This window comes from Anser cygnoides, chromosome 4 (assembly GCF_040182565.1).
Source record: "Anser cygnoides isolate HZ-2024a breed goose chromosome 4, Taihu_goose_T2T_genome, whole genome shotgun sequence".
NCBI lineage: Eukaryota > Metazoa > Chordata > Aves > Anseriformes > Anatidae > Anser > Anser cygnoides.
The window spans coordinates 76,938,799-76,966,113 of record NC_089876.1 but is presented as its reverse complement, the minus strand read 5'-3'; the positions used below and the strand labels follow the sequence as shown (position 1 = coordinate 76,966,113).

The 27,315-nt window shown below is 41.0% G+C and overlaps 1 long non-coding RNA gene across 1 annotated transcript in view; it reads right to left on the bottom strand.

Annotated features, from left to right (window-relative positions):
• Positions 1-23,184, bottom strand: part of LOC106038680 (uncharacterized) — a 60,598-nt gene extending 37,414 nt beyond the window's left edge. The window contains exon 1 of the long non-coding RNA XR_010831297.1: positions 22,632-23,184. This is a non-coding gene — a long non-coding RNA (uncharacterized lncRNA). The remainder of the gene's footprint in view (positions 1-22,631) is intronic.
• Positions 23,185-27,315: the final 4,131 nt, after the last annotated feature.

The following is a 27,315-nucleotide window of genomic DNA, read 5'->3' as shown; positions in this document are numbered from 1 at the left end:
CAGCACAGAAACAAACATGCTTTAATCATTCTTCACAGATGCTTACTTAACCTCTTCTCTATGTTCTCCAAGGAAAGAGACTGTATGGGCTCCCAACAGGATATTCCAGTTTCATAACTTTTCCATCAAAATAAGTCACACAAAATGTACTCCATATCCATCCTCCTAGCGTTCAAGCCCATTGCTACTAGCCCTACTCACCAGGAAGGCCATTATTTTGCTTTTAAAATAAGTTTGAATATTATTTTTTCACCCTTATTACTCTCTTCCTCAGGTTCAAGAACCCAGTCCACTCAGTCATTTCTCATGGATCATCTTCCTAAGCATCTAATGACTCCCAGTGCTTTCCTTTGGTCTCCCTTCGACTAGTCTAATTCTTTCTTGAGAGGCAATGCTTGAAACTATGGCATTCCAGATGAAGTCTTACAGTGACAAGAGAAAAATCTAAAGTCCGCCCTGTAACAGCCATGTTCAAGTTTTGGCAATATCACAATGCAGTTGTATCGTGTTTCTCTTGTGACTCACTTTAAGCATTGGATCTTTTTTTGTTGCAGAACCTCTGCTTACCCTGCTGCTTCTCATCCATACTTGTATAGGCAATTACCACCAAATAAGCACTTGACTCCCTTGAATTCATCCTATACTTTTTAGATTATTCCTCATTTACAAGAACGCTTAGAATTCTAATCCCACCCTCAAACAAAATTGCAGCTCTTCCCATCTTCGGTTCATTGTAGACTTTAAAAATAAAGAGTCAAGTCATCAAGGAAATCTTCAAACAGAAGCAAGCTCCAAACAGACCCCTGAGAAAGTCTGTTTGATACAGCTTCCCACTGAGGCCACAAATCACTGGTAACTATTCTGTGGTACCATTGCCCAACTGATTTTGTACCTACCTTACAATAGCTTCACCTAGCTCACATGTCTTGAATTCATTACAAAAGTGTTGTGCAAGACTTTTAAAAGCCTTTCTGAAGCCAGGATACAGGAGGATTTATTGCTTTGCCTCTATCCACAGATACATTGCCCCGCCATGGAAGGGAGTTGCATTAAACGTGATTTGTTCCTGAGATATTTCTGGCTGCTATTCATCCATTATTTCCTAGATACTTCCAAACTGCACATTAATTTGTTCCAAAATTTTGCAAGAGACTACAGTCAGTCTGACTAGTCCACAAGGTCCCTTGCTTCTCTCCTTTTGCCAATCTTCTCTATTTCAAGTGAGAAGTGAGCATTGCCCCTTTTCAGTGTCTCAAACCACCCTCAACAAATTTGAGAGATACTTACTAAGAATTGAATAAATCACTTCATGGTCAAAGACAAGGCCAGATTACATGAAAAAAATCCAAATCTTACTTTCCTATTCACACATAAGCATTGCCCCTTTTCACAGTGATTTTAACTGCATCTGCATTTAACAGAGTGATTTAACTGCATTATAAAATATTAACTGCACTGGGTAGCAGCATGCAATTGACCCATTCAGTGATGATGGATACAAAACGGTTAAAAACTTTTGCCTTCTCAGCATCCATCCTCAGAGGCACAGACCAACATGGTGTATTACACCGCAGAATTTTACCCTCCTGAACCACAGGCAGAACAGTACATCTCAACCAGTAAAATGGAGGAAGAAATCCTTCAAGCTTTCAGACCAGATTGATCACTCGTGAGACACAGCTAACTCGGATAAATGTCCAAACTCAAGGTTGCTTTCTGAATTGATGCTCCTGAGGTTTGTTCATACCAATCATTAGTCACTACCATTTATTAGCTTGCAGATAAACTGAAATAGATCCTGGGAAAGAGAGAAAAACATTCTCCCAGGACCTTGGTTATTAGTTTTATTTATTAACAAAACTCGAGCTAAGGCAAAATTAATAACTTTCCGCATCTGTAGCAGAAACTTGGAGGAAAGAAAGGAGACTATAATGCTGTGTGAAAGCAGGTCTCTCCCATTTGTACACCTCTGAAGAGGTCACCTATCACAGGCCTCACAAATTCGGGACCATAAAGATCAGTGAGCTTTAAACACCGGTACGCAGGAACAAGGCACGCACCGGGTTATTTGGGAGGCATACCAAAGGACTGCGCCAGCACAGCCCTTCGAAGTGACCCCTGCCACACTGATTCTCGGACCCTAAGCAAACAGGCATGCACGAACAGACACTGAATTTCTCATGTCTGACAGATGGGAAATTTGGAGCTGACTAAACACATGCCCAACCCCATATTCTTAACACAGATAGCACTTTATTGACCCCTGGCTGATGGAAATGCCAGAAGAGTATCATCTGAATGTGACCCCTTAATGTAGTCCATGTGTGAAAACCTTAAGAAACAGTTCCCTTTCCAGTGGAGACCAGGAAATGAATGAAAAACATCCACTGAAGTCAAGGGATTTACATTGGCATAAATCTGACACACAGAAAGATTAGGGATCCAAACTCTGTCCTCCAAACTGAGGCCAAAGGCATCCCAGGCAAAGAGCTTCTCCATTAGTTTCCATACACAGCCACATCGATCCATTTGGAAATGGAATATGGCACTGGCTATTTTTTTGCAACATTAAGAAATAAAATATTGCCCTGAAATAGGAAAAAATCCTTAAAATACACTTTTTTTTTGCATGCCTAAACACCTTTCCAAGTTAATTAAGTTTTCCAAAAGAGCCTAGGGGCATAAGGTACTGAAATTGTATTGAAATTCAATGAGAGACTGGCCACTGTGTCTTATTCCAAAAATCCTAGTGTAAACTAATTAACTGTAAAGAATAGATCTTCAGAAACATGTAATTTACTAAAGAGATATCCCCAGTACATATGATCTTTGCCAAAAGGAGTTCGTATTTGCTTCAGCGCAAGTACATCTGTACACCAATATTTATAGATTACGGCGCTGTGATTCATTATCAAATAAAGTCCATTTTCCGCACACCCAGTTGAGTTAAAGAATATTAAAATGAATTCTAACTTCCTCATTGGTTATGGAAGAGCATCCTCTTATTGACATCTTTATTTAAGAAAAATGCTTTGAGAAATGTGTTTGGCAAATAAAATTGCTCTTACAGATCTCGTTGTTTCAGAAACATGACTTCTCTGAGGAAACACTAGATCTTGTAACAGAAATATCTTTAAATCTTTTAGATAGCCAGTCCACAGGGAAAGGTTTAAGAAAGGATCAAAGCTTGTCCTTTCAGCTTGAATTATTCCATTACAGCTGAATGTGACATAATTACAAAAGATGTTGGATGTGGAATCTCATCAGGATTATCTGACACTCATCTTTGTTGAAAAAGTCTCCCCAGCTGTTGCTCTGATAGCACAAATGTGACAGGAGTGCAGAGCACAAAAGTAGCTGCGAGTGACCGCTGCTTTGGGGCTGGTTTAGCTTCCTGGGGCCACGTTGCAACATTTCAGCCACCACAAACATCAGGACTGTTTAGGACTGACTTGCAGGTGAGAGGGAAGACCAAGCATGCTACTGAATTTGAGTAAGAAATTATTTCAGAACAAACAGTAAACGAGTAATTATGTTATTTAGCTGATGCGCACAAACAATTCATCTTTTCTTATATGATAGTCAACGTAATTCAGTGCCTACATTTTTTCTTTACCCACAAACAACACAAAAATCCTGCTATGTTGACTAAGTTTGTTTTCATTGAGGCACGAATACAGCATAGCCTATAACATTTAAGATAAAGCACTCTCTCTTTACAATCTACATTTCTGTGGACCTACTTGATGCCTTCTAAACCAGTATATGCAAGCTCAAATGTCAAAGAGCAGTTTTTTGTATAGTGCCACTATATTTGTGTGGGTGTATTTTTCTCTCTTTTTTTTTTTTCTAATTCTGTGAAGGGAGCTCAATTGTAAACTATAACATCAAACATAAAATCTTGAATAATTACCCATTCCAGAGGATTTGGTAGCTGTAAAAATACTTTTCTTTCCTTCCTTGTCATGGATTACATTTCCTTCATACATTATTAATGAAGTTAAACTACTAGTAACATGCCAAATGTGCTGCATAGGAGATTTGTGCCTAATCCAGCACAAAACAGGCCCAGTCACATAATGATAGAAAAAAAGAACAAATGTCAACAGTTTCACACTGGGACTAGATTAAGCAGACCATACTTACTGATTTCTTACACAGGGATTATCTCACTTTTAGTGCTACGAGAAGACAGGCCACACTTCTGTGTTATTAACACAGAACTGCACCTTAAAAAAAAAAAGTCCCAGGATCTGCTCCCAGACAGACGCACACACAGGCTGCTGTTTATTAAACATAGCAGTCAAACTCTCCTTTAGATGACAGACAAAAAAAGGATACCAACAGTAACATATATCAAAAAAATGCCCTCTTACTGCTTTAGATCTCAATCCAACTTTGAAAGGAATTTGTGGATAACCCTTAAGAGGATATTACTTACAGCTAGACTCCAGCTGAATCCCAATTAAATTAAAATAACTGGTGTCTATAAGACTTACCCCACTACCATGGAAAACTTCTTCTTTGGCTTAGGACCCAAATCACAACAGCTAACAAGTGTTAGCCTGATAACTTAAGTGCTCACTGAAGCCAACAAGACTATACTCACTCCTCAGCACTCACAGGACCAGGCATTTGGCACAAAACTACCTGTCAACTAAGGAGTAGAAATTTCCAGACAGACTAGAATCTGCCTTTTTACGTTTGTTTTAATCTCCCATCAGCCATATTCTCTAAACACCCTCTCGGCACATACAGATGTTTGAGAGAGGGTGCTTAAAGGCATGGTTTTGTGAGCTGGATAATACAGCTTTAAGATGCTTACTAATGCATCAGGAACACTGAAGCCATGACACAGCCAGTAAAAACTCACTTTGTCATCTCAGATTTGTTAAAAATGTTCAAGGAGTAGCTGTCCCAGCAGACGAGGCGAGATCAGGTGTCATCTGTCTACACCACCCTTCGCTTCGTGCCGGATCAGGTATCATCCCGCTCCCGCAGCTGGCACCAGGCTGGTAGCAGCAGCACACCATGTGCTGCGCCTGGCTCCCAGCAGCACAGCCGAGCGCTCGCGCTGATCCAAACCTAATTAGCATTAGCAGAGATCTGGTGGCGCACAGATCTGGCAGGAGGCACCGTAGGATCACAGAGTAAATTCGCAGACCCAAGTTGCTTTTTCACAGGTAAACAGGCTGTGAGCGGTCCTGCCTCTCAGCTTCAGCCCTGTGCAGTCACAGCTACCTGGCCTCTGCAAGTTACCATCACCTTCCTGGTGTCAATTCACCTGCTTGCGAGGCTGGACTCCACACCAGACCTTTGAAGGGACTCTGGTTTTAAAGGACAAAATGGTAAAAGCATGCACGGACATATATTTGGCAACTTGGATCTCTTCAGAGATCCGTCCAGGAACCTACAAATGGCACAATGACCATGCAAGGGCAAATCATTTGTAATGAAGGGATGTCCTGAGCCAGTTCTTCTTTCACCAGCAGAGATCCATCCCACAATCAACCTGCCATCCACTGAACGGATGTCCCACAAGACATGGGAACACAAGATGCTTTAGAATAGATGGAGCAAATAATTAAAGTCAAATGAAAACTTAATTCAGCATACTGTACGTTCATTCCTAGTGCTCTTTCCCTCTAGCGGAGGAAAGTGAACAAGAAGGAACTGTAAGGTTAACTTGTGGCAAGGCTCTGAAACGTTAATAAATCCAAATAACGATACAGTCACTTGCACATAAAAATTAATTTGCTTACTAAGAGCCTGTGCTTATACTCCCTTACCGAGAGCATGAATCATTGTGGTCAGGGAAAACAGGCCTTTTAGCTTCTTAGGGTCTTGTACAAAACCCACGTATAAAACACACTGCATCCACCAGGCAACCTTCCTGCCATTTCTTTTGCACACTCTGCCCATGGCAGGAACCGAATGGGGAACAGCTGAAGGGAGAAGAGGAAGAAAATAACCTGAGCATGCACTTGGGAGAGGTGAGTGGGGTGCACCAAGCTCTCCATGAGGAAATAATCCACAGGCTGCTAGAAGGTGCAGCAGACACCACCTCCAGGGAGCCCCTCCACTCCACGCCAGGCATAACGTTTCTTGTTCATATTGCATGCTCCAGACTGCCTCACTCTGTGGAGCAGCTCTGTTGGAGCTTTCTGCAAATACCCCGTGAAATGCAGTTTCTCACTGCAGAAGGGGGCCCATGAAGAAAGTGCTAGTCAGCATCAAATTCTTTCCACAGCCTATGGACATTTATTAATCCAGCCCTTTTCCTCCCTGTGTCTAGGGCCTCAGATTTCTCTAAGCAACATTTGGACCCCACAGGCAGCAAGAAATGGTGTTTTTGTAGAGGCTGAACAGGAAGGTTAGGAAACATCACGGTATAAATATTCTGTTTTGCAAATCTCACTGAGCTACGTGACTCCATTGCATTGTCTGAAGATGGCACTGAAAAAAATAAAATTTAAGTTCAAGTTCATGCAACTTTTCTGTTACGCTTGCAGTTACTTAAATATTGATTTTTGATTTCACGAAATGTGTTAAGTATGAAGTGTCTGGCTTCAAAGCAACATAAAGCCATGAAGTGCATGCTCAGCTTCGGTAAAGTCTAGTTTATAATTGCAGCCTATGCTTTACCCAGTTTCAAAGTAGTTACCATGTCAGAAAAGTCGTTACATTTCATTCAGTAAAAAGAGCACATCCCAAATGAGGTGTCTTTAAAGAAAAGAAACAGGACAACTTGCACTGACATTTACCCTTTGTACTATGCAAAGCTCTCCTGATTCATCACCTGTTCATCTTCTGCAGCCACGTCACTGGCCAACATCTGTTTGCATCTTAAATCATAGCCTTACTGTGAACTCACTCCAGTTTTTTGTTCCCCTGGTAAAAGTCCCATTACTATGTTGTCTACTGGGAGGAGCACTAGGAACTACAGGAGAAATAGTATAAAAATACAGTAACTTTTTTTTAATTACTATATTTCTAGTTACAGCTAACTTTTAACAAATAAAGAGAGATACTATTTTGTTTTTTTGTTGTTGTTTTTGTTTTAAAGTACTTCAGGTCAGAAAGATCTGAGAGCAGTAAAGGATTTTAACTCAGAAAAAGACAGTTTCCAGTATTAGTTGATTCTGGAGGGAACTAGCTGAAGTTCAGGACAGTGGCCCTTTTCATACCTTATTTTTCTGATCCCTCGCTTTCCTCCCTCCACATACCTGGTCCTGCTCCAGGCATTGCACAGCCACCTTGTAAGCAAACATCCATCAGTCATCAATAGCGTGCCAATTATCAGCCATAGCAAAGTTAGAAAACTGTAAGTGAAACAAGTTTCAGCAGCTAACGTGGAAAACAAACCAGATGGCCAGTGACTGGAAAATACTGGCCAAGTGAGCTAATAGATGTAGTGAACAAGAATATTTTCTGAGCTTTGTAGGCTTATAGAGTTTCACCATCATTCAGGATCTGAGCCTTTAATCAGCAATATTGGCATGTGCAAAATCACACGAGGTTTTTGACAACTTTTTAAATGTATATATTGATGCAAAAAGATTTCCCTGAGAAGTATTAGGGAATGCATGCTGCTGAACCAGGGTACTTTTCAGCCTGTATGGGGTCTCAGAGGATACAGCTTGGACATTCACGTCCCAAAGCTACAATGCCTTGACACAAGTTTTCCTGAAGAATTCCCTTACTGTGCCACATACTCATACCATTCTCCATTTAGCTAGTTCCAGGAGAAAGTGAAGGCACTGTCTTGTTTTTCCTAGTTCCTTCTTTTCTCCCCAAGAGGAGAACAGAGCCAATCCCCACACTTTCCCATATGCAACAAGCAAGACTGCCTATACCCGCTTCTGCGGGAAGACCCCCCAAAAAAGGGAAAAAAGTATTTCCCTGGAGGAAGGCTAACACCCCTAAGCGATGGGCAGAAAGTCCCACGAGTCTTTCAGAACACAGCTTTCACTTGTGCTCCAGGTAACATTTCCATACGGCAAAAGCCATCACATTGCAGGCTTACAATAAAAGGAAGTCTATTTGTTGAGCGCTGTTTTATGTTATACGTGGTTCAATAAATTAAGCCCGTGAACATTTTACAAGTGAGATGTTAGTATTCTGTAAGAGATATTTCTCCATTAGAAAATCCTGATACTTAAAATGGATTCAGAGGGACTAATAAGTTGGTCCAGTAGGTGTTAATCAATAATATAAATGAATAACCAATGAAGGACTGTCACTAGTATGCCAAAGGGGAAATCATCCAAGGATGAAATCAGTGCAATAATACAAGTGCATTGTATCCTTCAACAAATACATGTAAAGCATGCTGGATAGACATCAATTCCCAGTACAAAAGCGTGTGCTCTTTACACTGCTCATAACAACTAATTTCATAAGGTATTTTTCAAGGGGGTAGTTCCGTTTTCCTAATTGTAAGCACTGAAACTGAATTCAAAGATGCACATACACTTGTATGTGCACGCCAGAATTTTGCTTAAATGTTGTAGGGTTTTTTTTTTCCTTCTTATTCTCACAGACAGGTTTTTGCCAGAGCTCAGAACCCTAGAGGAAAATCCCTGGAGATTTACATGAAAAAAGCTGGCATTCCCTCTTATTTGCCTATTGAACAGACGCACAATGACAGATTGTCAGGATGGGCAAAGCCTATCCTGTTTTAACATCTGAAACATCTGTTCAAGATCCTCAGACAGTCTCCACGCATTTACAAAGCCCTGACTTCAGTCAGGTTAATAATATTCATTTTAACTCTCCACAGCTTGCTGATTTTTGCCGCTCAAAATTCCTGCTCTGGTATAAGCTACTGGTCTCCCAAGTTCACAGCCCTCTGGCTGCCCACATTAGGGCTCATAGAAAAAAAAAAAAACAAACAGAACACCCAGGACAAATTTCTTTTATCTTTGAAATTAAACCAGGCCCCAAGCTATATATGAAATGCATGAAGCTTTTGGAATTACTCTCTTTGATGAAGGAGGGGACAAATAAACCAACACACTAGAGGATTACTTGTTTCCTTTGTATCAGTGCTTCTTTCCCCCATCACCAAAAACCCTTTGGCTCATTTCACCAGCCATGTCTCCGCATTCTCCCATCTGATGGTGCTGAAGGAGTTGCTGCTACAGCACTGGAGGGAGGGAATTTCTCTCAAGATTTGAAGATAATGTGGCAGTATTGCCAAAGGCAGGTCAACAATGCTTAAGATGGCCAGAAGAATCGTTGTTCAAATCAGTGGAAATTCAGATCTCAGATGAGGCTCCCAGGGAAGCTTTGCCTCTCTGGTTCTTCACTCAGTAACTGTTACCAAGTCTCTGCATTAGGGATCTGATGGCTTCTCTGTCTTATGACGACACATTCCTTTTTACAGCTTATAGTCTATCCTACCTATCTCAATACAAAGAGTACCTACAATCAGGAACCAAAACATAACATACAAAATGAAAGAAAACAGCCAATTCTGTATGTGCCTGAACTAGGTGTATGAGGTAGTGGATATGAACTCTCCCCACCTCCATTTACCCTCATTCCCACTCATCCCCATCATATCTCAAGTTATATAGCAAGAGCCCTGCTGTAGAGAAGTTGGCCCCTAAATCTAAGCTGTATATGCTTTTTGTGCCTCCTCACAGGAGGGAGGCTCAAGCAGCAGGAGGAGTTTTCCATTGTATTCACATTTGCTTTCCTTTATCATTGGGCTGACCCCAGGCACAATAGCTCACACCTTGCTTCGAATGGACTCGGAGCTGTTCTGGCAGCCAGGAGTTCCCGGCGCATTGAAACATCGCAGCCTGCTCACTTTTGCTCAGGAAGGGGTGCTCATCACACTGAACAGGAAGGCAGAAGCCTTATCAGGCAGCAGAAGTGCCATTCTGGTGACCTTCTGTCAACAGAGGAGTCTTCCAGTCATGGGTTAAGCCAATATTACAGCTACTTCGCACTGCAAGGTAACTAAGCTGGAGACCTGTCGGCCCATCTTTCCTGCAGTCTTGCAAAAGGCTCCATCCACAAAAAAAAAAATAGGAGGCCTTTGATGAGCAGTACAAACAGAGTATGTTTTGTCAGTAACGCCATGTAAATCTAGCAACAGATATGATATGTTGACACAGATGTAATAATGTGCAGCAGGAGCACAAGTGTGCCTATCCCTCCCACAGGTATCCAGAGAGCTTTTCATAGCCAGATCTGCAGCCACTGGACACATATGGCAGGTGCAGGAGGTTTAAAGATCGCTCCTGCATCCCTGCTGCTGCACAGAGATTTGCTGGCTTTATTTCAGGCATTTGCCAGACTCTGCAAGCCTTTCTAGACTTGGAATTGATAGCAGTTGAATTGCAAGCAGGAAGATGCTCAGTAGAGCTGATGTTAAGGGAACTATCAGCACTTTATGTTTTTAAAATTCTGTTCTTTCCTACCTCTGGATTCAAGAAAAAAATTAGGGCTTGCATTTTTGCCAACAGTGACTACTGTGCCCTCTAAACAAAGCATACTATAGCAATAGCCATGTACTTGTGGGACGCAAAGTGGCAGATAATTCTTCAAGCCAATAAGAGACATTCAAATAATATAAAATACATCTTTCAGCATGCATATTCTCCTCCAGTGCAACTGAAGTTAAATTTATTATTAGCAATCTACAGAGAACTTCCCCTACCCCCATTTAAATGTGATAGTTATAGCTCCATACCAACAGCTATTTTAATTTTACAAAGTTTGTGACAATACAATAATGAATGCTCCGTGCATTAAAGAGAAAAGAAATGTATTAAAAGACATAAATGACTTATTTCCCTTGGATTAATACCTAAATAAACAGGTAAATATCTGTTCATGCACCTTGTATTTACTGGAGGTTTCTTAATTTGTAAAAAAGAAAAAAACTTCTACACTGAATACCTCAAAAATATAGTTTCAACCTATTCTTGAACAAAGATGTAAAACACATACAAGGTTTATTTTCTTTAGACATTAGATTAAGATTTTAGGTCATGTTAACATTAGAGGTACAAATTCATATTTGAATTAGACTGATATTCTTAGCTACTCATCCATCATCATAAAACAAAACCCATTAGTAACTTTTTTAACATCAATTATACAAGTTCAGCTCAAAATTCCTATTTCAACTGGAAAAAGCATGCACAGCCTTACTTCAACTTCGTTTTTGCAAATCTTTCCATCTAGCTCCCCTTCAATCCAAATTATTTTCCTCAACCACATACAGTATCTTGAAAAATCTGCGGTAGTAAATTTGATTAGTGTCAATTCTGGCATTCCTCAAAACCTCTAGGACTTCAGAGACTTGTGCTTACCCAGAAATGTTTTCAGCTGTTGATAGAAAATGTATCATAACATTATGGTTTGCAGAATGATTTCCTGCACTTATTTAGACATGCCTAAAAAAGTGACAAGAAATCATCAGTTTGTATCATTCAGGAAATGAAACAATTCACAGTTAGAATAAAGCAGTCTCCTGAGCACCTCCAAGACAGCTGGTCTCTAGCATCCCTATTACTCATTATTTGAAACTACAGGAGATAAATAACAGACGGTGAACTGAAGTGTCTGCACGATTCAACCCAAATCTTCTTTTGGATCCCCTTCTAAATAGGATTTACAGCATATTTTTTTTATGGAAAGTTAGTTAGGTATAGCATTACCACCACCTCCTGCTTACTTTTTCACTAATTAACATGCTTCCATAAAGTTGATAAATGAATTACATACCTACACTATCCAAGATTTGCTCCATACTTCCTGTACTTAAATCTATATACCTCTCTGAACAGACTATTTGTCTGAAGTGACCGTCTGTACACAGGTTCTTCAAAATACACATATCTAATTGCATCTTGATGTCACCACTATCATGTTTACAAGCCCGTATTTTTTGCACACTTTTTCAGATTTCAGCTTCACCTGATCTAGAGTTTCCTGCAGATAATTCTAATCTCACGAGGAGGAAAAAAAAAGCAGGTGTGAAAAGAAAAGCATCTGTGAAACCAGCAAAATAGTCACATGAGGTATCTGCATCCAAAGCCTATTAGGCTGGGAAAGTCATCACGGATAAGAAACTCTACAGATTTGAACACCAAGATATCCATCTCAACCTTGTTTACTTAAACCACTTTCCATGGGAATGGGTTGAAACTGTCCTTTGCCAGGAGAACTTGGACATCTTCTCAACCACCAAGATTTTACCCAAGGGCTTCATAAAAATCAGTTTTCTGATCAGGATGAGAATGTGATGTCAGTGGCATTTGACAAAAAGGGATAGAAGAAGGGAAGAGCTTAAAGAAAAGACATTTTCTTACCTGGCCCAAGCAAGTGATTTTAGGTTGAAATGGTAATTATTTATGGAAGAGTTGGAAGGTTTACAAGATAAATACTTTTTAAGTGTGTATGTAAAAAATGCAAACAACATGTATAACACTTAGCCTTCAAGTAAGGATGTTTAGTTTTCTGCATGAACAACTTGATCCAGTAAGTCTTACAAGACCTGTAACATTTTTATTGATAAGGCAGACTAGTGAGGGAGCCCTTAGATGCTGTTTTGTTTATACCCAATGTAAAGAAACAGCTACACAACCTATTAAGGATCACTGATTTCCTCCCTTCCTCCTGCTCCTCAGCTTGCCTCCCACAGACAGGTAGATAACTCCTTCAGCCACTGCACACTTGTTTTGCTGGTAGAAGCAGTGATCTACATTTGCTCCCTAATTTGGTAAATGATTAATCACCAACAAGAATGATGGCAATGCCTGACTCTTCAGTGGATTATGTTATCGCTACGATACTTTACACTGGTGAATTCATGTGTGGTTCAGCTCACACTTCACTTAAATATTTGACTAATGAGAGCTTTCGTTGGATATTTCGTTGCTATAACAGCAGCCTGTCCAAATAACGGGAGATCTGTGACCAATAGTCAACAGCACAATGATCTGAATAACTTAATCTTAGCAACTAATTATTTTGTTTGTTGTTTTTTTTTTTTAAAAAAAATGACCTAGAACACCCTAACTACTAGCAGTTACTTCCAGAGCAGCAACTAGATGAAAATAAGGCGAATTAAAGTGAAAGGTTAACTTGCACTGAGACCCTTACAGGATCACCCATATTACCTCTCCTCCACCACATGAACACACATACTCTTGAACTTTTCAAAGAAAAGTAAGGTACACATAATGGCACTTGGTAAGTAAGTCCATAGTAAAGACATCCATCCGAAAATAAATTCCAGACATCCCAGGACAGTCAGCAATCTTTGGGCCTGTATTTGGCATATCATCCTTGCCAATTACACTCCCTGAGGATGCAGTCCAGTGAGATGCTACTCAACTGAGTCAATCACAATATTCAACTCGTGCTCAGGGTCCTGTGTCAGAATATGTGATCTCCATTCACCATCACTTACAGACTTGAAGAGAGCATTTCACCATCTTTTCTGCCAAATATGTTGTTCCCATTACTGAGGAAACAGATTTTTACTCAGGAATTGCAGACATAGCACTCCTTGAAGACAAGTTGGGAGTAAAACTTCTTTTAAAAAAACTGCCCTATACAGGAGAACTTTGGTCACTGCAAGACGTCCATACAATATAAAACCAATGCCTAAAAGCCAGCATGACATTCTGACAGTGATGTCTTGCTGTTCCTTATGGCAAGGGAGTGCACATCTCAACAGCTGGCTGATGCAGGAATTGGACACACATCCTTTCACTGGAACACAACCTCCTTACGGACCCTGCCTTCATTCCAGCTTGTCAGGAGAATTTCTTCCACTGCACCCAAACATGCTGCAAGTATTTTCCTGTTTTGTGGGAGCAGGACTCTCCATTTATTTCCTCCCAATGTACAAGATGTAGCCCCAGTGAATCTTCCTCACACACATACAGTATTTGTAGATAGAAATGCTATTTAACGTAATTGATTAAATAATAAGCAAGGTAAGTTATGAGAGCCTCAGCTACCAGAAGCAGTGTTTGTTTGTTGTTGTTGTTTTAAATTACCTGTGGGACACTTTCCACCTAAATACATAGAATCAAGATTCCACATAGATTTTTTCCATAAATTTAACTTGAGTTATAGTTTATGACAACTCTATTATGAGAGTGAAAAAGCACTTAGTAATAGCATCGTTGAATATTGGAATGTAAATCTCTGAGCTCCTTATCTTATGAAATAAGTCTTTTTGTGTGCATAAAATACAGTTCAATGTTAAGTATTTTCTAGAAAATGGGGGACAAATCCCAGCATAATCTTTAGACAAAGTTATTTCAGATGCCTAATGCCTGTAAAATTATAGCTGTGCCTGGTCCTAAACTTGAGGGTCTTTCAACGTCCCTATTTTAAAACCAGTTTTTCCAGGGGCTTACAACTCAACCATAGAAATTAGATTCAGGGTGAATCTTGGTGTATGAATGCTCAGCCTGGAACATACTTCTGAGATGTGCCCACAGACACGAAGGAGTTTATTTTTGTCTGGGAATAGGACCAGCATCTCTTTAAAAGATGCTATTTGCATTCAAAAGAATTCACACTGGCACCATTCACATATATGGGATGGATTTCGAGAGCACAGCAGACAAGCTACATTTCCAGCTACCTGCCCTAGAAGTCTGCACTGGGCAACTGAAGAACAAAAACCCTCGCTTTGTACAGTAATGGTCATGTGAATTCAAATAATACTGCACCATATTTCAAAAAAATAAAAGTGAGAACTTTCAGGAGAAAAACTAAAGCCTCTTCCCAAAAGAGATTTTTCCTAATCAACAATTTTAAGGTTCAAATAAGAACCATTTAGACACCGTACTAAGTTCTCTGAATTACTATTTTTAAACCCAATAAGGAGACAAATAAGAAGGCAGGCCACCCTGACAAGGCCTTCCTGCTGGCCTTGGGCAAAGGAATAAGGTAAATTGAGAAGCCAAATCTGATCCTAAGAGCTCTCTTCATCAACATGAGACTCTGGCAAGAGCAAAGGGACAGGCTGGCTGGTTATTTTAGCCAAGTGCACGTGTGCTACTGCCTGCAGCTCACAGCTGCTGAATTAGGCAGCGGGAGCAAACAGACACACGGGCAGGCATCTTTAAGTAGAAAAGGATACAAGCAGCAACGTTTGGATTCAGATTTCAAATGTACCACCATCCAGTGGCACTCTGATCCAGCACCAAGGCGGTAGGCACGGCTCTGCTTTCCGGGCATTCAGCCTCAGCTACAAATTCAAACAAACAAGGGAGGAACGGCGTACCCGCTCCACAGTATGGCACCCTAAGGGACTGCCAGTGAGACTGGGGTTAGGGCTGCTCACTCCGTGAGTCTAGGGGAGAAGAGGGGCAGTTGTAGTTGAAGAGCACCCGAGTGCCCAAACCCAGCCACCCTCATTTCTGCGCTTTCATTGAGTCTTTTAAGTACAATGACAAGCTACCTGCCAGGCATTAGCTCCATAGCATAACCAAGAAGCATCTAACTCTGTTTTCCCCACTCCTGTGCAGAGTTTGCAACATAACTAGAGAAAAAGTGCAAGCAAATGTGGGGAGGGGTGGAAAAAAAAAGAAATATCAGGGATAATAATTATAAATACCCACATGTAATCTGACTATAGGAACTACTCAAGTAACTCAATCCTATTAAAATCAGCAGGAGACAGAGGGAGGGCTCAGCTCAACTAGTTGGTGCTGTTTAGGTTTTGCCAGTTTTGAATGCCCTTTGCAAACATCCATTTTTCCTTTCCTGGCAGCAGCCCACTTCTATTACATTTGTGGGTTCTACTGAAGAGGAGGAAGGGTCTGCCAAGGAGACCCTGACCTCTGCTGCATGCTAAACAACTCCAGCCAAGTTATCTCCTTCCATTGTTTTTGGAGCTGTCCTCTAGGCAACAGCTTCCCCCAGGACTGCCCACACACTTCTGCACCAGGCAGTCTGTTACGATGCCAGCCTTCCTCCCCTCTGTCTCCGCTGGGAGGCTTCAGTGCCCTGGGACGTGCTGGGGACATTGCCAGGTGGCTCCTGTCCTACCCTTCAGTTGTGGCTAGCAAAGGTATGTTCATAAAAAATATGGACTCTTTACTATTCACATGTGGCACTAGATCTCTACCTTGTTGAGCTATGTATCAGTGGGCAGACATCCACCCACTAAGGAGCTCCCAGGAACTGGAACGCTTTCACAGCCGGAGAAATAAGAACCGCTATTTCAAATGGCAATTCCAAATGCTGCTGTTTAGGGCAGGATGCAAATCCAAGTCAAAACAGCTGCTGAACTGCCTAAACCAAACCACAAAAAATTGGATTTTATTTTAATTTTTAAGGATAAAAATCAAAATGTTTCTCTTATACTTAAGAACCACTTAAAACCTAATGAGTAGCCCAAACTCCGCTTCTTTCAGTAGGTAGCTGTGTAAGTTCTCCTTTCCCTCCACATCTCCCCAGTACATTTCAAACTCTTATGCTCTATCAGTTAACATAAATAATGCCACGGTGGCTAGGTCTCTAGTAACACATCTTAATTTTCTCATTAGTGAGATAACTTGACATACGTCTTACTAATGACAAGTTTAAGATACCATCTGATATTTTATACGCTTGAATTCATTAATTTACACGAAAAAGCCTATACTACTGCAGAATAAAAGTATCCTGTAGCAAACCTGTGTGCCTAAAGGATCTGTTGTGCATTGGTCAAGCATGAAGAAAGGCTTACATGCCTAAAAGCTTGTCTATTTTCTACCCCTCCCCAAGTCAGCTGTCTGACCGGTGGGAAAGTTACATTTCCTTGGGAGAGACAACATGCTCCTGCTCCTGTATTTTGGAAGCTACAGTGAGTTTGCATCCATTACATGTCAAACTGATAACACAAAGATTTCACAAGTGTCTTTCGGTCTAATAAATTTAGAAAATACAGCACTACAGAATATTCAGTATAATAGGTAACAATATTCAATCCAATCCAGCCCTTGTCTGGAGCAGGGACCTACATGGGGCTCCACGCTCATCCTGCAGCACAGTGCCTAACAGCACCCTCCCCAGAGGGTTAGAGAAGAATTGTGACCTTCATCTTTCATTAGAAGAGGACAGAGTTATGTTTTAGATGCGTGGACAGGAAAGCCAAGAAACAGAAGATGAGTGGGGATTGTCTCTCAGGTAGGGCCGCACGTAATGCTTCCCCTTGCACAGTCTGTGACGAGTGGTCCCACTGGCACACATGCAAAATAAAAGCTGCTTGGTGAAAGCCTTCCCGAATCAGACCTACCAAATTCCAAACAAAGTCAAGAACGCGAGCAAACATTAACAATTAACTCCAGGGCACAGTCACCTGGAAAGCCGATAGTCTTTATATAGCTTTTCTCCACATGACTCCTACAGGAGTTTCACCCACAGAACCAGGGTTTATGCCCTGGATGTGTTGCTGTGCTGAACTGCTGGCTAGGGCAAGGATATAAACAAGTCTAACAGGCAGCTCCTTGCTGCTTTATATTTCCCTTCAACAGTTGATTTTTTGAAAGTGTAAGACATTTTTCTATTCAAGGAAGAACCTTTCTATTGCAAAAGCAAACTATCTGTAGATCTCTACATCTCTACATTTCTTAGAACATCCTCTACACCTTCCTTACTGACATCAACTAACCAATACTCAATTTACAGGTTTTTTAGGCAAACATGGATACTGTGCTTCCCAGGCTTTGCACAGGAGCAGTCGAATGAAGCTCAGGAACACACTGAATCTATTGAGCTTTTACCTCTTCTCATCCTCACTGACGGAGGTAGCGTTGTGATGGGCCACGCTCAAAGAGCATAGAACCTGCCCAGAGATGTACCTTCTGCGTGATCAAATATAGATGTACTTATAAGAGCAGCATCCTGAAAATACAAGGGAATGAGATCAAAGAAAACTGAGGAAGAACTGAAAGAACAGGGTTGGCAGAATGCAGACAGAAGAGCGCAGGGTCAAAAAAGAATTACGTTAGCAACAAACTGAGGACATCTAGTGCCTTGGATCCCTCAGAAAAATCAGCACATCACCTTTGTGTTGAAGAACAGACTTAAGAGTCCTATATACCAAGGTCAGTCTATGAGGGGCCTACTAAAGAGACTGACAGGAAACAGGGGATAGGGAATACAAAGAGTCAGGTATCGAGGGCTTACCCCACTTTGAGCAGCAAAATGACTTTTAATAAGTGTGAATGGTTTCAAAGCAACAACAAGGTAAAGAGGACATCTATCTGTGGTAGGGGGCTCCAAACCACTTGTCTTTAGGTGCCAAATCATGCAAGTCCAAAGGAAGAAGCAGCCTTAAAAATCATCATGGACAATGATACTTCAACACAGAGCATATCTGCTGGCCTTACTGATGGCTAAGAATGTCATGGTGTTCTCTGTGACAAGAAGCACAGAGAAGTACACATCTCAAGATTCTCTAGTCTTCAATTCTGTATTTTGCAAATTACAGAACAGAAAGCATGTACTGGCCTTATTTTAAATATTTATTTATTGTCTGCATGAAAACTAGGTTTACCGTTACAATTTAGGTGGGTTTTCTTTGTGTTCTCCCCTCCAAGGGTGCCAGTTGTTTTCTGGTCAAAACTGCTCTATCCAAAGCATTGAGAACCCTAACAAGTTGTTTGCCTTTGTAAATACACCCTGTGAACACGTGCATATTTCTGTTTTGTACCTGCTGCCAAACCTGATAATCATACAGCTTACATCCCAGGACATGCTCAAACCAGAAGCGGATAGTGGGATTTTATATAATATTCAGATAGTATACAATAAAGCCAAGTTCTCAGTTTCACATGCAAGTCCACAGGAGATTTTCAGATCAAATGTGTTTTAAAGTATCTGTTTATACTCTAAAGAAATCTTACATTATGTTTACTTAACACTTACCATAGGGAAAATTAGATAAAGATGCATGCTTACTGGGATACTATAAGAGCAACTATTCAGTAGAGAGATTTTTAATACAGTTAAGTATTGTACACACTGCTGTGAAATGTTAAGGTGCATGCATACAGCTCTATAAAACAATGCCAAAAAAACATCCAGAAGGAAATGCACAGGTAACAAGAGGTTAAACTGCACAGTTTGGACAAGGTCCATTTTAAATTGCAGTAAATTCTGATGAGAACAAATCAAAATTCAAAATCAAAACCATTTTTTCAAATAAAGCCCCAGTAATTTGCTTTTATTTTTTCCTCCCCTCTTAATTCCCCTAGTATTCTTGGCTGCAAAAACACTCTCACAGCCAAAAGACAGACTGCAAACCAGAAAAGCAAATTATAAATATGCCTGTGTGGATACCAAATTAAAGGAACTGCACTCTTTTGATGTGAATTACCTAGAGTAGCATGCATCCTCATTTTATGTTCGGCCTCAATGCCTCCAATAGCCTACATTGGAACTCTTTTTTTTTTTTTTCTTTCAGGGATCTTAACACGTTTTAAGCAGATGTATCATCAAATGTATTACATGCCAATCTGTTTATCATTAAAATGAAAAATCAATATGCCTGATTCGAGCGTAAACAGGAGTTGAATGTTCAAGCTGTCATTGAAGATGACATATAATTATAGAATATGATTTGTACTTGGCAAATCATTATTTCCTGAAAAGGGCAACAGACAGTAGCAACAAACTTTTCACAGCAACTCAGTGCAGTGCCACTTATAGCCAGGGAATTAGTTTTATGTATGCAAAAAGATACCTATGCAGCCAAAAGGAGCAATAAGCAAACAATCACTGTTAAATTTAATCATTATGTATGTTTAGCTGATGAGAGAACATGTAGCTTTATGTTACTGGGCTGAGTCCAGATTTTTATTTAAAACAGAAGTACTGAAAATAAGAACTTCAAAAAAAATACTAGAGGGTTTCTGTTCTGGACCATTAATTTTTCAGTCAAATCAAACTATCATTTAATTGAATCCTGATGCTAGAACTTGGATTCTACATGAAAAACTTGAAACTAAAGCACATAGAATAATTTGTTATGTTGAGCTATTCATCCCAATATGTCAAGAAAACAAAAAAAGACAAACTCACAATAAAGTTAGCCCACTTTTTGTGATGACACAGAGCTAATAACAAAAGGAAACAAACCTTTGTCCTGGCCAAGAAACCAAGCCATTAACTACCATTTCCTTCTAGCTGATAATTATTTTTAAAAACACATGCTTGCACAATGAAAGAGAATACTCCATGAGAACACAACATCTCTCGATACTCACAAGATTTGCCTGAAAAGCCAAAGACTTTCAAAGGCAACTAGGAATTTTAGGCATCTTCTTTGAGCCAGTACAAAATGTTTGGCTTTCACGAGTAGCAAAGAACGATCTCCGAATGAGGAAAACTATCTTTAAAACTGCATCACATCAATTATTCAGATACTATAGGGAGAGGGGTCATTTCACTTCTCTTACAGGTATCAAGTTGTGAGTATGGCAGGGAATTCTGCTTCAGAAAAGAAAACGGGAATCCTCCTCTGATTTTGAATCATGACTTACACAAGCCTCCAAACCTGGTATTTGGGGGTCTTCAATTAATATTTTTCTCCACTTTGCATCTCATCATCCTATTCTCCCACTCTGCTAGCTCACTAGAGTGAGCAGCATCTGCAGAATGAAGGAGGAAAGTTGCTCCATTTTTTCTGGAAGCAATCATTCAACTAACCAGCTGTGGACTTTTTCAAGCAGACAAGAACATGCTGGAAGTATATGGCAACCTTCAGCTGTGGGATCTGAAAGTGTGTCCTGGTTCTGCACAACAATTGACAGCTTCTATCAGCACATGAGTCAAAGAAGCTCTGTCTTGGTGCACCAGAAATGATCCAGGACTTCAAACAACAGTGATAAGAGTACGCTCACTTAATAAATATTAACAGAAACCTAGAAGTCCCCATCAAATCTTCTTAATGTTGGTCAAACACACTAGGGCAAAAGGAAAGTGGGTGTGGAAGTAGGGTGGGAGGAGATCAGTGTTCTATGATCTTGCATTTTTGCCTCCAAGTCACATTCTTCTCTGATTACAGAGTTCAGTTTCTATTAAAAAATAAATAAAAATCTATTTTACAGATAGAAGAAAGCATTAGCTTCCAGAATTGCAAAGTAAAAGTAGTACTGTTATCCCAGTCATCTGAGTAGGAAGAGTAAATTTTATAGTTGTGCCCTCCCACCACATCTTTATTTTATTGACACTAGTAGGAGCAACAACCACTTAGCACAGCTGCAGATTGTATTGGAATTTTGACTCTAGACATATTCTTATTGCTACATGTAATTCCTTCCCATCAGGTCAGGCTGTATGCTGAACTGAAGGGTACATTTTAATACTACAGGTGCTTTTAACAAACACCCACCAAAGATGCAGCAGCCTCCAGATACCCAATTGATATTTTAGCTTGCACATCAAACAAAATGATTTTCAAACTGTGGGTTGAGTTAGCAGTTTATCAGTTCCTTATATTCAAGAAGAACATGCAAACGTTTTAATCTCAAGAAAATATTTGCAAAATACTTAGGAGTATTATAAAATAGATTCAATTCTAATAAACATAACAGCTCAATGATTTAAAGTGCTAAGCTTTGCTAAAAATCTTTTTAAAATGCTAGCCTGACAACATAAGCTTAAAATTCCCTAATACACTAAAAATTCAGATTTATTTTGCTTAAAAAAAAAAATCACATTACTTCTAAAACTAGGCCTGTCTAACCTTTAGAAAGAGAACAGAAAGGAGCTCAACATATTTAAGACAAGGATATAACAAGAAGAGAGAAAGCAGATGAGTTGTTTCCAGTTACTTGCTGTTATAAGAATACTGTACAAGTCACTTACAAATTCATTTACATCTACTCAAAGTATTAACATTGTTAGATGAGAAATGCTACAGTCTGAATGAACTCAGTTTAGTATCAGAGGCCTTAATAACACAGGCAGAATGGAGATACGAAAGAGTATATTTTCCTTCCTTTCTTGCAACAATAACAGAAAATATCAGGTAAAACAGAGGGCCATTGTACTAAAGAGCAGAAATAAAAACGTTCTAAAAACCCCTGGTGTCACTTTCCCTTGAAAACTTTATGCCACCTAGAGAGCTAGTGAAATAACATAAAAGCGTAAACTTGGTGTCTCAGTTATACACAGAAGTTGCCAAACCTAGTGGTAAGGAAGGTCTTGAGACTACAGAGAAGCAGTATTTTTAAGCACAGTAGAAACAGACTTAGCTAAGAACAGCCTACAGGTTTTACCTACTACGTCTTCCATAGGTAAAATCCTGTTGGCAATAGGCTAACCCAGCCTACTCCATGTACATGCAGTGCATCCTAGTTCCCCTTTTGTCACATAAGCTATCCAGAAGGCACAGCATCACACCAGCAAAAACGTTCTAGTCCCCCCTAGTTTGCACAATGCAGCTATTAGGAGACAAGAACTACCTTGGCCATCCACACAAAGATGTCAACTTTGAGAGGGAGGCAGGGCGAGACATCAGCACTATTAATTTATAATATCTACAGCATAACTTCTTCAACAGAGTTACTTAATTTTAAAGTTCTCTTCCGGTTATAAACTCAAAACCTTGTTCTGCTTGTTATTAGGATGTGCAAGGAAGTAAACTTTACCTCAAGGGGAAAAGAAGAAACTTCCAGCAAACATCAAATCCCTCAGGAGTATCAGATCTTCCAGGTAAATATATATACACCCTTACCTATGCATGCTCTCACTAGACTTTAGGATATGAAAGAGAAGGAAAAAGCAGAGAATGCTAATCACTTAAAAAAAAAAAATCTGAAATATATATTTTAAGGGTAGAACACAGCCTGTTTAAGCCCTGAACTTCTCAAAATGAAGAAATCCTCATCCCCCAACAAAAATAGTCCTCTCAGAGATGGTATTTAAAGATCCAACACCTGACTTGGTCAGCAGGTGTTAGGAGTTACAGAAATGATGCTGTTGATTACTGATGGGTGTATTTTCCTCTACTACTTACAGTTCCCTTAAACTACCTGTTGCTAGACCATTCTTTTTGGTTGCCTGTAAAAATGCTAAGTTTTAAGCAAGAAGACAACATGTTTGTGTACTAAAAGAGCAATCTAAGAGGAAAAAAAGTCAACCTTTGATAAGCCTGATGTTTATCAGAAGAAGACAAAGGGCAAAGTATTTTTCCTATACTGAAAAATTATACATAAATAAAAATGTGTCAAATCTTGAGAAGTTTCAGCATATCAACATTTTTTAAATAAGACCCAGCATTTGGGGGGAGGTCTGGTTCTGCACCGGGGTAAGTTTTCCATAGGAAAATACATCAGGCTAAATTCTAATCCTCATAGAAACTATGTGTAAACATTCCCCAAATGGGAAGCTGGAGTAGATGTGTGAGACCCAGAGTCTGGAGAGCTGGTGTGGGAGAGAGAGACCAGAGAGACAAGGAAAGAGGCTCATAAAGCCAGTCCTCTGGCAGGACACTGGGACAGGAAGATCATAATCAACTCTGTAGTTCATCCTTCTCAGTCAAGCACAAAAAACTTTAGGAATGCTTAAATGACCTAAATACGCCTTCCTTTTATATCTTCGTATCATCTGCAAATACAGGATTACTTACTGTTTGTACCATAGCTCAGCAGGCATGACAAGCAGTCCCGAAGTGGAACGCTTTGTGTTTCATTGTGCTTCAGGAGATTAGGAAAAATGCACAGACAGGTTTCCTAAAGAAACAGCCTGACATTTGATACAGACTGGGCAGGTACTGCCTCCGCTGCACGTAAGCTGACATTGCTGGGCCTTTTTGGGTACTGGGAAGAGCCAGAGTTTGGCAGACAGCGATGCTGCTGCGTATCACACCCATTTCTCTGCTCACTGCCACTCTTTCATCCTGCCCAGTCGCTACTGAGCTGCCTACCTGCTTGTTCCCAGGAAAACTTCTGCCATGGCAGCAGCTGCAGTTCCTGCTTTAGTATCTGGAAATCTTTTTTCCTTTCACCCCCTTGTCTATGAAGTGCCAAGAAGGAGCCCAGCTGTTCAGCATTTCATTGCTGATTTCTTTGGGAAGGCCTGGAGAAGCCACAAGTGGGCTGCCTTCCTTCTTCATGGGAGAAGAGAAGCCTTTTTAACTGAAAAAAAAATTAAATTGAATAAAATTAAAAAAAAAAAATGAAATGCAACTTGAGACTTTTTTTTTTTTTGCTCTCTCACCCTGTATGAACTGAAGAATCGCAGAATCTTCACACTCACCGTATCTTGAGCCTCTCTCTGCCCTCTTGCAGGTCTCAGAGCAGCAGAGGGAGTGCCTCAGTGCCTCTGCCTGTTACTCATCGCATGGCTTTACATAAGGAGAAGCCTATATTTCAGGCTTCCCATCTCTTTGCAGAGACAGTGCAGTCTGCTACTGAGCGTACTCAGAAGAGATCTTATCGTGCCTTTTAAAAGGATTTTTCCCCCAAACCAAGCAAAGTGGGAGTGGCCAGTGTCATCTATATTCATGCCATGTTTTATAGCTCAAACATCAGACTGCTCCTGCTGTAACTCCGTTTGTAAAGAGTGTTTGGGGGGAATGAAAACAAAGCAAAAAAAAAAAAGTTATTTTTTTCACTGCTTGTAGATCAAAAGGCTTACATGCTGTACTTTTACCACAAAGCAAATGTTTGTGCTATGTAAACTCCCAACAACTGAGATTATAATGAAAGCACTAACAGACATTTTTATTGACCTACAGCTCACTTATAATCACAGGTATGTTCAGTAGCTTTTAAAATCCAAGAGGACAGAAATAACTTCCTGGCTGTTCTTACTACGCAATGTTTTCTGAGCCTCCCTGCTTTAATTTGGGCTTTCATTTCATGGCGAGGTGGTTGCCACAAAGTATTCATTGCCCCTGTGTTCCCAGTGCTCTGAGGCAAAAAGGAAAATAAATTAAAGTCAAATGGGCTGTGTGAAAATGTTTGGTCACAGAAATCAGGAGGGGAAACAATAACCAGAATCAGCTATAGCTGCCCAGGAGCAGGCAGAGACAGAGAAATCAGCTGCAGAAAGATCTCCTTATGACCCCTGCAATTTTTGTCTGCCAAATTTAAAAGGCCTCTTTCTTTTCTCCCCAAAGGGTACATGGGGAATATGGTCATTTAAGGAGCGCAGCGCTAAGCACAGGAAGGCAGCGTGACTCTTATCCCCAGAAATGGTGGCATGAGTAAACCCAGTCCAGGACGGGAAAAGCCTGCAAAATAAGGCCAGTAGACAGCAGACGGAAAAAGTGAGATACGCCCGTGTGGAAAGAGTTCAGTCGTGAGATCGATGGCTGCAGTTACTGCGAGCGACTCCATAAACACACATTCCTCGATAATCCACGGAGCATAGTTAGTTACGGTTGGCGGATCGGGGATGGCCTGGCTGAGTGGAGAAGTGTTTTACATGGCAGGCTGTCCTCACAAGGCTGCACCGATACCGCCAGCGAATGCAGCAGGAAAGGAGCGGGCTACACGCCGTAATGGACCTCACGTGTGCTCAGGAGGGCAGGGTAATGCCGGCAGCACCAGCGGGCACCTCGCTGTCCTGGGAGGCAAGGCTCCTGAAGGGAGAGAAACCTGCTCAGGGGTTCTCCTCTTCCCCTTCCTTGTCTACTCGAGCGGTTTGGACACACCAAATGTTTGGGTGGTGGGGTTTTATTGTTGTTGTCGGTTGGTTTGTGTTTCTCCATGCTTGCCAAAAAGGAGCACTAAGAACCCTTTATCTGTCCTCTTCAAGTCAATGTCTTTCTGCCTGGGGGAAACGAAGACACTCCTATAGTCTACCTATAAACTTGTCTTTCAGTTTATGGTTTGGGCGTTTTGCTGGTGGGTTTTTTTTTGTTTTTGTTTTTTTCTTTTTTTAACCAGGATATCTTTCCAACTTTACCGTGCATTTTATTATACCTACATTCTGTTTCCAAACACATTTTGATAAGCTGTCCAAACATGCCTAAAAGTATGGCTTTATGTGATTGCCACTATGTCATCAGGAGCCATTTTATCTAACCTACCATGTTAAGCTAACCATAAATTTGAATAACAGATCACATCATAAATTCCATCAGAACAAATATTTTTCTAAAAGCATTTAACATTTTCTCTGATGGGGGAATGCCAGAACTGCTTCATATAAAAGTAGTAAAAGGGGAAGAAAAAAAAATGAAGCGGTGTTGAACTGGTGAAGAAAATTTACCACCACGTTTCCAAGCGAAACACTTTTTAAAAGCGCTGTCTAATAAGGAGCCAGCTCTTTGACACGCTACGTTACAGTGAGTAAGCGGGCTTGGCCGAGCTCCCAGACAGAGAATAACCCTCTGGATGCCACCGCATTTGCCCTTACACGAGCGATTTCCCCAATCACCGCTTAATATTTTAACCTTTTCGGGGCACTTTGGGGAAGGCCGAGACACTAGGCCAGGCCAGTGCTGGGTGCTGCTCTTCTCTCTCACACCCAGCAGGAAACAGTGTTCGGTGACAGCGCGCCTGCACCCGTTTCCCCGTGAGGAGGCACAGCGGTGGCGGTGGCAGCGAGGTGCTGGCGGTGGCACCGTGGTGGCGGCAGAATTGCCGGGCAGCTGCCCGTGAGGCGGCCATGAGCCGGCCCAGGCCTGTCATGGCGCGTTCCAGACGGGCAGTGGGACCGGGCCATTGTGCTTCAAAATCTTTTGCTCTGATACTTCAGAATTTCTCAAATGCGCACAGCACCCCTTTCCAAACATTTTTACAAAGAAAAGATCGCAGCCATGGGGCGGGAGGCGTACTCTGGGGCCTCCGTGGTGGGTGGGGAGTACATGCTCCTGAGAGACTGTGGCCATATTGTGACAGGGACAGCCCTGAGGGTCTGTGGTGATCCACACCAGGCAGGGACACCCCAAAGAGACTGTGTCTGGGGGGCGACCCGCACATTGTCTTGCCCCACCACAGCCACAAAATGGCTTTCAAGGAAGCCCGGTGCCATTTCCCTCATGGACGTGCCATCTTGACAGTGCAGGTGGCCGCATCCATGCCATACCGCCTATCACCTTCCAGCGCAGGGAGTGTTTTGGCAGAAAAGGGTGTGCAGCCTGAAATGTCAGCTTTCTCCCTCCGTGGCTGGTGGGAGGTGAAGCAGGGGAAGGGAACATGACCACAGACAGAGAAGACCCTCAGTACTTTATAGTGTGTGGCATCAGCTGCAGTTGGAGCACTACTGCAGTGATCTCAGTGACCAGGCTAAGTTCGAGGTGGGTGTTTTATAAGGACAGTTTCTAATTCTGCTAAGGGGAAAAAAAAAAAAAAAATAAATCTTAACTCTCTTAGCAAATCA